Here is a 12,397-nt window from a genome sequence, read left to right on the forward strand (position 1 = left end):
AGTTTCTAGACGCATTTGTGAATGAATGGGTTGCTCTCAGGATCTCAGTGAATTCCAGTGTGGTACCATGATAGGATGCCATCTGTGCAAGTCGAGTTGTGAAATTTCCTCACTACTAAATATTCCACAGTCAACTGTCTACAGTGGTATTATAACAAAATGGAAGAGACTGTGAAGGACAGCAACTCAGCCACAAAGTGGGAGGCCATGTAATATTGACAAAGTGGGGTCACTGGATGCTGAGATACCAATTTTCTGCAGAGTCCATCGCTACAGACCTCCAAACTTCATGTGGCCTTCAAATTAGTTTAGGAACTGTGCATGGAGAGCTTCATGGAATCAGTTTCCATGGCCAAGCAGCTGCATACAAACCTTACATCACCAAGCGCAATACAAAGTGTCAGATGCAGTGGTGTATAGGACGCCATATCTGGACTCTAGAGATTTGGAGACGCGTGTTTTGGAGTGACAAATCACACTTCTTCATCTTGAAATCTGATGGGTGAGAGGAGATGGCCAGGAGAACGGTACTTGTCTGACTGCATTGTGTAGTCATGGGGTTGTTTTTCAGGAGTTGGACTCCAGTAAAAGGAACTGTTATGCAGTATTTTGACCTAAAAATTACTGCTTCAAAAAGATCATGAGGCTCCTTTGACCTGTAAAAGGGATAATAGTGCCTCTCTCACAGCTCCTGGGACCTTCTCTACTAAAAGAAACATGGCCATGCATCTTCAGAACCACGGGGTGGAGATCTTTCGCAAGAAATGCGTAACACTTTACAGCACATATCTCACTGGTTATTACCTCACTACCATAATAATCTAGATCGGTTTTCCCAGTAGATACAGTATGGTTGAGAAAGCAAGATGAAGAAGAGAGAGAGTGAGTGTGGCTGTTCAAGAAGTATACTCTACTCAGTATAGTAAGCTGAAACAGACATGAAGACAGGTTGGAATAGTAATTATTGTTGCCCTTTTTCATGTGTTGCTCCGTTAGTTAGTGATGGGTTTTTGAGTGTTGCTGAGCAGTGAGCCAGGGTTTGTGCCTGTTGTAACTGGATTAGTTTAATTTTTTTGGCCTTAGACATCGATTCTAGTAATAAGTAATATTCTCTGGTTTCTGCGTGTTTATAATAGCCAAGTTACACTTTGTGTCAGAAACACAGTCTTTGTTGATGCAAAGTGTTAGAATCAGGATTTTGAGAGTTACTGATGAATGTGTTGTAATTGTATTCTCTTGTGAGTGAATGTGAAGAAAAAAGGGTGACTGTCTGTGAGGAGTTGGTGTGTTCTCCCCGTGTCCGCGTGGGTTTCCTCCGGGTGCTCCGGTTTCCTCCCACAGTCCAAAAACACACGTTGGCAGGTGGATTGGCGACTCAAAAGTGTCCGTAGGTGTGAGTGTGTGAGTGGATGTGTGTGTGTGTCTGTGTTGCCCTGTGAAGGACTGGCGACCCCTCCAGGGTGTAATCCCGCCTTGCGCCCAATGATTCCAGGTAGGCTCTGGACCCACTGCGACCCTAAAATTGGATAAGGGTTACAGATAATGAATGAATGAATGAAAAACTAGGTATTGAGGGACAACCTCAAATTCACAAACAGAATATCATCACTTACTGTAATAATGTTTGTTATTTTGTGGTTATTTGTTGTATTCTAATATTAGGGTATTTTGTTTGTTTGTTTTTTTAAGTAAATCAACTCTTTTTCTCAGGTGCCTTAACTTTTGCAAAGTACTATAGTGCAAAGACGTCAGAAGCAGCAATTGGTATCCTTCATTATAGAGGAAATGTCAAATGACAGATGTCCATAAACTTTTGACTATATAGTGTATTGGGTCATGCTTGCACTCATGATCATACGAACAATACCAGGAGTGAGGTTCATAACTTCACTATGGATGATACCATCTGGATGTTCCACAACACAAAAAAAATCTGTTGTAGAATTTCACCCTGCTGCACTTAGAGCCAAGGAGAAGGGAGAGGAGAAAAAAAGGACTTCACACCAGTTTCTATCATGGCATGCAGTCTATGAATGACTAATGAATGCCACATTGACGCTGGAAATTCATACAAAGAATTCCAGAACATTGTCCATGATCTAATTCCCTGAAGATGTTGGATCAAGAGGCATGCCTATGAATCAAAACTTGGGAGGAGATCAATAACATTGCCTTTGTATGTACAAGTTCGTAGACAGTTGACATGCCAATGTTTTTCCTGAAATCAAGGTTACTGACAGAGTTTACCCAACCTTTACAACAGTAACAGCCTCTAATCTTTCATTCAGTTACAAGCACAATAGTAAGGTCAAAGATTTTGGATGCTCAATCCTGGCTCACACCCGTCCAGCTCATCACAAAAATACTGGATGAAGCATACCTCCAGAGAGCACAATTCTAGTGCTCCACAGACCAGTACAGACAGGCTTTGTCTCAAAATTTGCTTGCTGTAGTGTAGCGGTCTTCAAATATGGACCTTGGATCTAGGCTCCAGGTCAGAATTTTAAATGGAAAGGTAGGTATGGACCTATTGCTGTGACTACAGGGTGGGACATTTATATGGATAAACCTTAATAAAATGGGAATGGTTGGTGATATTAACTTCCTGTTTGTGGCACATTAGTATATGGGAGGGGGGAAACTTTTCAAGATGGGTGGTGACCATGGCGGCCATTTTGAAGTCAGCCATTTTGCATCCAATTTTTTTTTTTTCAATGGAAAGAGGGTCATGTGACACATCAAACTTATTGGGAATTTCACAAGAAAAACATTGGTTTTAATGTAACTTTATTCTTTTATGAGTTATTTACAAGTTTCACACCACTTATAAAATGTGTTCAAAGTGCTGCCCATTGTGTTGGATTGTCAATGCAAACCTCTTCTCCCACTCTTCACACACTGATAGCAACACAGCAGGAGAAATGCTAGCACAGGCTTCCAGTATCCGTAGTTTCAGGTGCTGCACATCTTGATGGTGTGGTGTGGTGTATGGGGTACAAAGATAGTGGGGCCATTCTTCATCAATGGAAATCTGGGCCACTGGATTTGCAAAATTGCTACATGATGATGTGTTTTCCTCTTTGTGCACTGAAGCTGGCACATTCCCTGAGTTTTTCCAGCAAGATGGTGCACCACCACATTATGGGTGTCAGGTCCGGGCATTCCTACATGAACAGTTTCCTGGAAAGTGGATTGGTCGTTGTGAGCCAGTTAAATGGTCCCCAAGGTCTCCCGATCTGACCCCTTAGACTTTTACCTTTGGGGTCATCTGAAGGCAATTGTCTATGCTGTGAAGATACGAGATGTGCAGCACCTGAAACTACGGATACTGGAAGCCTGTGCTAGCATTTCTCCTGTGGTGTTGCTATCGGTGAGTGAAGAGTGGGAGAAGAGGGTTGCATTGACCACAATGGGCAGCATTTTGAACACATTTTATAAGTGGTCAGAAACTTGTAAATAATTCATGAAAGAATAAAATTATGTTAAAACCAAGCACACCATTGTTGTTCTTGTGAAATTCCCAATAAGGTTGATGTGTCACATGACCCTCTTCCCATTGAAAAAACAAAAGTTGGATTCAAAATGGCCGACTTGGTCACCACCCATCTTGAAAAGTTTCCCCCCTCCCATATACTAATGTGCCACAAACAGGAAGTTAATATCACCAACCATACACATTTTATTAAGGTGTATCCATATAAATGGCCCACCCTGTATAATGCATATGCTTTATACTAACCATGCATGTTGTGTATGCTAGTACACAAAATATCAACATGCTTCATAGTTTGTTACTAAAAGGACATGATAACCTGATGCTATGACAATGCACACCATAACGAAATGCAGATGCAACGCTAACTGATATTTCCTTCATAAAAACAAACTACACTGTGTGTAGTGCACAGTGTAGGTCATAAAATAATGGTTTCTGCACTAAAATACTGCACTTTATGTCAGAAAACAAAATATTTATATATGATATAAGATTTACGTCCCTCTGTCTAATTCTTATTGCACTGCCTGGGTGTAGTAGTAGTAGTTTTATAATCTGTAAAGTGTACTATAAGGAGTAGGGCACTATTTGGGACAATATTTGGGACAGTATTTCCCTTACTGTTTCTTGTCCGATTGTAGGACCATAGTGTCCATCATTACTATACCCAAAAATTGACAGATTCTAAGTATGCATTGTGGTTAATGTATCACATTTCCACATACTTGTTGATGCAGGCACCTGTAATACATGCTATATACTCAAACAGTTTTTTGAATTAGTATTACCTGTGCAAATGGGATACAGCTACAGTTCTTACATGCGGGGCAGTTTAAAATAGATCATGCATCACAGGTTCCTGTTAATGGTGCTGAATTCACTAATTAGAAGAAGCTACACAACAGAATGACAAACTGCAAACACTGCCAAGCCAATAGGGTTCGACTGGAGAGAGAATGGACTTTTCATTCTAGCCAAGTGCCAACTGGACAACATACCAATAAGTCCAACCTGAAATCTTTAAGGCCCATTACAGTAGCTGAATAGAGCAATTTAAAGTTGGACAAAAGCAAGATATCCTTGGATCAGTACATTTCCTTAAGTAAAAACCTCAACACCTCTAAATGAATTGCCTGTGAAAGTAGTAAGTGGGTCTGGTGTAAGCTCTCTCAGCAAGTTCAAGTCAAGCTGAGGTTTAGGTTATCAGAAAATTAGGCCCATTTTCTTTAAGCGTTTCACTACAATTACAATCCAAATCTATTTATTAATACATTCTCTAAACAATTCTTAGTGAATCCAGCTACTTTAAAGTGTACCAACTGCTGACAAACGCATTAACCTGCATTTGTATAATCTGCATAGAAAAGCACTGCCAATAGAGCAGGGCACTGAAGCACGTATATGTGACCAATGGCAAGAGCAAGTGAAAGGGGTATAAAGCCCTCCAACACTGGAGCAGTACAGTTAATTTAGACAGTTTGTAGGTGTACAAATAAGCTTTAAAGCATTCTGAGTAGCATAAAAATTTTAAGTCAAAATTCAAAGATTTTCCCACTTTACATTTACAAAATTAACCGGACGCTCTTATCCAGAGCCACTCACAAAAGTGCTTTATGTTCAGACAGAATGTGTGTACAAGCTAGTAAAAATAGGTTAGAGTCCAAATTCCATTTGAGCTCAGACGGTTGTCAGAACAAGGGCCAGTGCTGATACCTAGAAAGAACAAAATGTAGTACGTGCAATAAATAAAATCTAGTAAGTGTGTTAAACCTAGGAAAAACTAGTCAGTGCTCATACCTAGAAAGACAGAAGTTAATTGCAGTATAAGGAAAAAAACAGTCTGTTACAGTGAGCACTTACATTAGTGCTCACCTAAGTGGGTCACAAAGAAATGGGTCTTCAGTCTGTGTTTGAAGATCGTAAGAGAGTCCGCTGTTCGGACAGCCAGTGGAAGTTTGTTCCACCATCTGGGCACCAGGACTGAGAAGAGTCTTGACGCTAGTCCTCCATGTGACTGTAGGGATGGCAGGTCAAGTCGAGCTGTACTTGAAGCTTGAAGGGCTCAAGATGCAGTCTGACTCTTGACCATCGCCATAAGGTAGGGAGGGACTGGACCATTGTTGGCTTTGTAGGCAAGCATGAGAGTTTTAAACCCGATACAGACAGTTACAGGAAGCCAGTGAAGAGAGCACAGCAGTGGAGTGACGTGGGTGAACTTTGGAAGATTGAAGACGAGTTGTACAGCTGCATTCTGGAACAGCTGAAGATGATCAGCCAGGAGTGAGTTGCAGTAGTCAAGGCTTGAAATGACTAGAGACTGGACAAGCACCTGGCCTCCCGAGAAAGAAAGGGTCGCATGTTGTACAGTAGAAATCTGCATGACCGAGTTAGGGTCAAGATATGGGTTGCGAACCGTAGCAGCGATATTTGAATTAAAATTATAATATGAAGTTTTAAAACCTATTTGTACACATAATATAGGTACAAAAAATTAAAGATGTAAAAGCTCATTTCCACAGTTCAATTTCCAGCACTTCTTCACAGTGCTATGACTTAGGGGTCACTTGAGAGAACACATAACATTTGGCGGATGTCTCGAAAACACAATAAAAGGTATGATCTGGAAAAGCAACATCTGCCGGATGTGGGTCTGCTTGGCTCTGACACGTTCACATACAGATAGTAAAGCAATAGTCAGTAACAAATAATTGTATTGCATCATTCATAAGGCTGCATAACACCTAAGACGTTCATGACACCTGACGAAAACCTATTAATACTTAAACATACCCATAAGAGCTTATTTAAACAAGTATCAGTAGTCATAACACTTTCTGCGGTGACACTAACTAAAGCAGCATGACCACTGATCCTTGTAAAAATAAGCCTTGATAAATGTTTGTCCATCGTCATGTAAGGCTTATGAACAAAGGCCTACAGCTGTCACTAAGAACAAGAAATAAACAAAGGCAAGGAATTTTGCAGATTAAACAAAGAAGCTGCTTGAGGTCTCAGAACAATGATGTCATATTATATTCAGTTGATCAGGCTTTTGTAAAAATTTATATCGGTATGTGTAAATACCATTTTTCCCCAACCGAGGACAAGTATGTGTTTTTCTGTACGTGCAGATACTTGCTTAGAATTCAGCAAAAAGGAGCATTTTTTAATAGTGTAGTTATTAATTTTAAAAATTTTTGTTTAATTAAAAACTTTATTGTTCATTCTGGAACTGTCCATCTTTTATTTAGCATTTTCCCACATGACGCCACGAATAATTTAAATTTCCCTCTGGGATAAATAAAGTATCTATCTGTGTATGAATTTGTAACATGAGCTGCAACAAGCTCTTGATATGCATTTGCACAGTGCTGTGCATCTTTGGTAAAACAGTTTCCGTTATTCCATTACATCCAGTGTTTATTTAAGAGCAGCAGCCTGATCCATGGTGTTGGATCTAATTCAAAATTTCGTGAGCGGAGAAAATAATTTAGCTTGAGGAAAAAAAAAAATTCTCAGGCAACGAACAGTGTTCTCGCAAACAGGAAAACACTTCCCAGGAGGAAAATACACTTTGGGTGAAGAAAACCCTTGTTCGAGGAAAGTCAGCATAGTCACTGCTCTTGGGTTCTCCATGCTTCGGTTGCCATCACTGATTGTGAAATACTTCCAGATCACCGACATTTTGAATTGTCTGATCATTAGCGGAGCAATGTGCACTAGGCACACGGTATCAGATGTTGGTATCGAAGCCTTGTTTGTGATTACGAGTATGAGTATATGAACACATCTCTAATTTTTGCATGTTTATTAAAGGCAACACAGAAGGTTCTGGAGAACTACTGTTCTCACAGTAAAACACATCCTGTTTGCTTAAAGTGGAAGGTATTTATGAGTAACCGACTAGAATTTAACTGATAGAAAGAGAGAAAATGCCTGAGTCTGCTAAGACCGAGACACTTAGTTTTTTTCCCACTTACAGAATCAGTGCTGTGTACAAACACTGGACTTTTTTCCAGTGGGCAAACAGACCAGAGATCTAGTAAATGGTGAAGAAAGATTCACAATTTTTTTTAAAGTGTATTAATCAAAATAAAAAATATCACCTTTAAATTACGTTTACTACGTATTTATTACGTTTAAGTAATAATTCAGTGCTTCTGCACAGTGCTCAATATTTTTTGGTTGCTTGAGAAAACTGCTGGGACATATTGGGAAGGGCTGGGTGGAAAAGTAACATCTGGCACAATTGATCTCTTGGTGGGCCTGCATGGTTCTGACACATGTCCACATGCTGACAGTAACACAGGGGCAGATTTACACAGGCGTGATGACGAGCCATGGTTCTGGGCCCTCTGACATGTGAAGCTTTCTCTACCTCAAAGGGAACCTCCTCTAGCTTTGATCTCCATCCTAAATCTGTCCGGCACATTTACTGCAGAGGATAATACAGTCTGAAAGTGCAGGGTCAGGGGTCCCAAGATCCACGTCAGGGGAGACTGTTCACTCTCATTTTCTGCTACCTAGTTGCATGACACAGAGCAAACAGTACATTAAATTATCATTTAGATTTTCAAGTGTATTTGGTGTACAAGTATGCCCTAAAGCATTTTGTGTGTAACATATTATATTGTAATTAAAAACAATTCAAACATGTTCCCACTCTTTTGGCTTTTTTGTAGCTGTTGTTTAATTAAAAATTACATTTTATTTTTTGCCATTTTATCATATGTATAATAACCAAAATTGTAAGTATTAATTAACTAAATTCACAAACACCGACATCAAAATCACCTAATTCAAACTGTCAAAACCAAAACGTATCCCCAAAAACAGCGCTTATTCCTTGATGTAACTCATTACGAATGCAGTGACCAATAAATCTTTCTCATTTGCCATTTTTTGAGTTAAATTTGGTTGAATAAAATTGCCATTTTAATGTCATTTTTAATACTACACAACAGTTTGAGTTGTAATTTTTGTCTGCCTCAGTAACAGCTTGTAGACAGCTATTAATCATTTTTCAGACCAATAGAGTTAATCGTTCTTCTCACAGCAGATGGATGGACTGAAACACCTTGGAATTATTGATATCTTAGTGGAGGTACATATTCTTCTCTCTTCAAAAATGAAAGAATTAGACATTGTTCATTTGATCCTGATGGTAGTTAGTACTCCCCATTTCTTTTTAATCCTCATTTGTTCTTTGACTTTCATTCTCCTCATGTAAGTGTATTATCTTAAATGTAATCGTTTCATAAATCTTTTCTTAAACAATTACAACTTGTATTTAAAGGTTGCTGAGTCTTTTTTGTGCACAGTATTAGTTTTGTGCACATAGTAACCATAAACACATTACGTGTAAATGCTACAGGACGCTGAAACAAAGTTGTCTTTGTTCAACCAAAGTCTGAAAAGAATTATTTGTGGGGAGTGTTTAAGTGCTAATGCCTGAAGTATTCAATGTTAGACGTCAGGTTGAACTCAGAATTCTTCTTACAGTGCATGCCATTCCAATCTCTGTAGAAAGTGGGCACTTTCTCATCTGCTTTCACTCATGTGTGGAACTGCGCAGTGGCTCCACACCCCAACCAGTCTTTTTTATGCAGGCATGCAAACTGAATGACCTGCTCTATAGTTCAACATGAGAGGCAGTTTACTGCATCCACCCACATGAGTATGAATCACACTCCAATCCCCTTAACCCACACACATGCAGTGAAGATCTCCTAATGGTCTCTCTTATACTTTTGGCGTTTTATTTTGTTCGTGTTCTCCTGGTCTAGTGAATAAATATAAGCTTCTATGAAACAGGCCCAGACTCTGTCAACAGCCATATTCTAATGCAGAATATATTTGACATTATGCTTAATCATTTTTCAAGCCTGTCCTTTGTGTTATTGAGTATAACAGATGCATGCAAATGCAAGACATTTGACCCTTTCAAAATGCTAATCAGTTTGTGTTTGTCTCCCCCTATTGGCAAGCAATTCTCATTACATCATATTAATAATCAATAAGCAGAGTCACAGAATACGTGGATATTCCTTATATTTATCTAAAACATACATTTCACTCTCAGTATCAAAAGTCAGTTTGTTCATACATATTCAGTTACAATTCATGCCTCATCTACATAAAGTAGACCTACTTTTCCCTTCCAAAGATGCACAGTCTTAAGGCATTTAGGTAGCAGATATAGCACACAATCTGGGCAAGTGTATTCAAATGCAGCAATACATAATACAAGACTACAAGAAAAATACATATTATGCACCTTATGTAATGCATACACTAACAGCATCCATCAGAAATACTCAGTGAACAAGACAAATTATAAACATGATGAAGTGTATCACAACTGTCAAAAGACCCACTGTTCCATTTATATCCAATTTTAAGGTACAGCAGATACTACGCTGTTTTTCTCTGGTTGTCCAAGCATGCTGGAAAATATGCAGGACATTCACAAGAATAAAGTGCATGCTGGCCAAATTTAGCTCAACACATTCATCTACTGAATGCAGAAGGCCAAAATAGCATGAAGGGTGATTTGGAATAAGGCTGGGTTGCTGTGGTAACTAAAATTACAGTTGTATAAATGTTTTGACTCAACTTGTCAAAGTTCCTATCCTTTATAGACAACACATTACTGCATATCATCGCTGTCCAAAGAAAAACATGCATCTCCAACACAGCAACTTTATAGGAGAAGGGGAAAAGATGCTGCAAAATTAATTACTTGAAATTAAATCTTTTAACATTGTATTCTGTTGAAAGTTAAGCAGGTTATTCCTTCTCCATTAAAAGCTGCTATGTTTTGGGGATACATGTGTTTGACTGGGCGGCATGGTGGAGCAGCAGGTAGTGTCGCAGTCACACAGCTTTAGGGACCTGGAGGTTGTGGGTTCAAGTCCCACTCTGGGTGCCTGTCTGTGAGGATTTTGGGGTGTTCTCCCATGTCTGCATGGGCTTCCCACGGTTGGTAGGTAGATTGGCGACTGATAAGTGTCCGTAGGTGTGAATGTGTGAGTGTGTGTCGCCCTCCTCTGTGTGTTCCTGCCTTGCTCTGGACCCTGAACTGGAGAAGCGGTTGCAGATAATGAATGAATGTGTGTGTTTCATTGGACAGCAATGATATGCATTCCATTTGCAGAAGAACGTCATGTTCGAATTTGTTCCCTATCAAAAAATTCTTTCGCACTACTAAGACATGTAATCTGACAGAGGTTTTGCATCAGACTAGCTGAACGTATACGGTAAAAAGACAAGCCAAAAGCTCCTAAATATTCCAGGAACAAAGAGCTGATGCATTAACTTTCATTTAAAGGAGAGAATGTTTCTCTGGTTCTCCTGCAAAGTTGCATTCTATGATTCTGGAGGTTTTGTTCTGACAGTGCAGATTCAGTGAACGCAAGGCCTATGACAATTCCTCTGATCATTCCAAACAGATGAAGTCTAACACGTTGAGTATACAGGTTTTGCATACGTAACACTTTCACACTTTTACGACTATAACAGGTTAATAATAATTAAAGGCAGTGTTGTTTTAAAGGCTTCTCTGATAAGAAAAATGTACTCTGGAGGTTAATGCATCGACATCACACACTGTGCCTCCAACTGACATGGCTGAGAGACTTGAATATTTAAAGCATTAGAGTAAAATAAAAAGACACTGTAATACCACTGAACATGACATCAGAGAGCCTGTTTTAAACAGGCTTGGGAAAGACGTTTCAGACATATATGGTGTCTCAAGATACTCTTAAGGCTATTTCTCATTCATTATCTATAGGTGGGCAGAGCTGCCTAAATTGTTGTTATTGCAGTAAAATAGAGACTCAAGTAAATGTACCTTCCCAAAAACCTACTAGAGTCCAAGTACAAAAACAGCAGCTTAAAAAAATATTTCATTACGAAGTAATATAAGGAATTGCAGTGGAACTCTTAATACATTCAGCATCTGCCAGCACAAGAACTGAAATTTGTATGATTTTAATCTGGTTCTGGATCCATTTGGTGCTAATGCACAGAGCAGCACAATGATCAAACAGGTTGCAATTAATCACAAATATTTTTGTGATTAAATATCAATGGTTAAAATAAATATGGATTTTTCTGTAAAAAAAAAATTAATTTACACAATATTTTTGTATGTACCTTGTATTTGTTGTATTCACATTCATAGATATAGGTAAAAGGCAACAAATGCAAGTAACCCAACAATTAGAATCATAAAACTGTGCTTAATTCATCACACACATCTGACGAATGCCAATTTGTTAAGAAATCTCCAATTGATGTACAAAGATTCTAACGCCATATGCATATAGGCATACTTTATTCAATTTGATGGGCCATTTGTTATCAGTTCTGATCTCTAGCCATTTAAAAGTGGTTGCTTTCTGTAGCTGCCAACATGCAAAAGCCTTTCTGAGGTGCCAGATCTCAGGAATGATTTAATGCATTTACTTCTTAAGTTTGAATAATTTTTAAATCATGCCTTTACTGCAATATTTTACAATATTTTAATTTATTTTAATGCCTTTTATGTCTTATACTTGATTAATTGCTTTTTACTGTTCCTTTTGATTCTGTAAACACTTTGAATTGCCATTCTATAGCTATAAAATGAACTTGCCTACCCAGTAAACAAGGAACATCCATGGACGTATAAAATAGGTCTAAAAGTAGTCTGTCCGTCAAGGACATATTTTAAACGTCAACAGACGTTCAAAACCCATCTTAAAAATGGTGATCAATCGATAACGTCAGTGGACGTCCAAAATACGTCTAATAGTCGTCTTTTCAATGTCTGTGTTTGGACGTCTTTTCAACTTTCATTTTCAACCTTAATAATACGTTGATTAGACGACAGTCATTACGTTATTTCAACGTTGC

Source organism: Hoplias malabaricus, chromosome 4 (assembly GCF_029633855.1).
Source record: "Hoplias malabaricus isolate fHopMal1 chromosome 4, fHopMal1.hap1, whole genome shotgun sequence".
Lineage (NCBI taxonomy): Eukaryota > Metazoa > Chordata > Actinopteri > Characiformes > Erythrinidae > Hoplias > Hoplias malabaricus.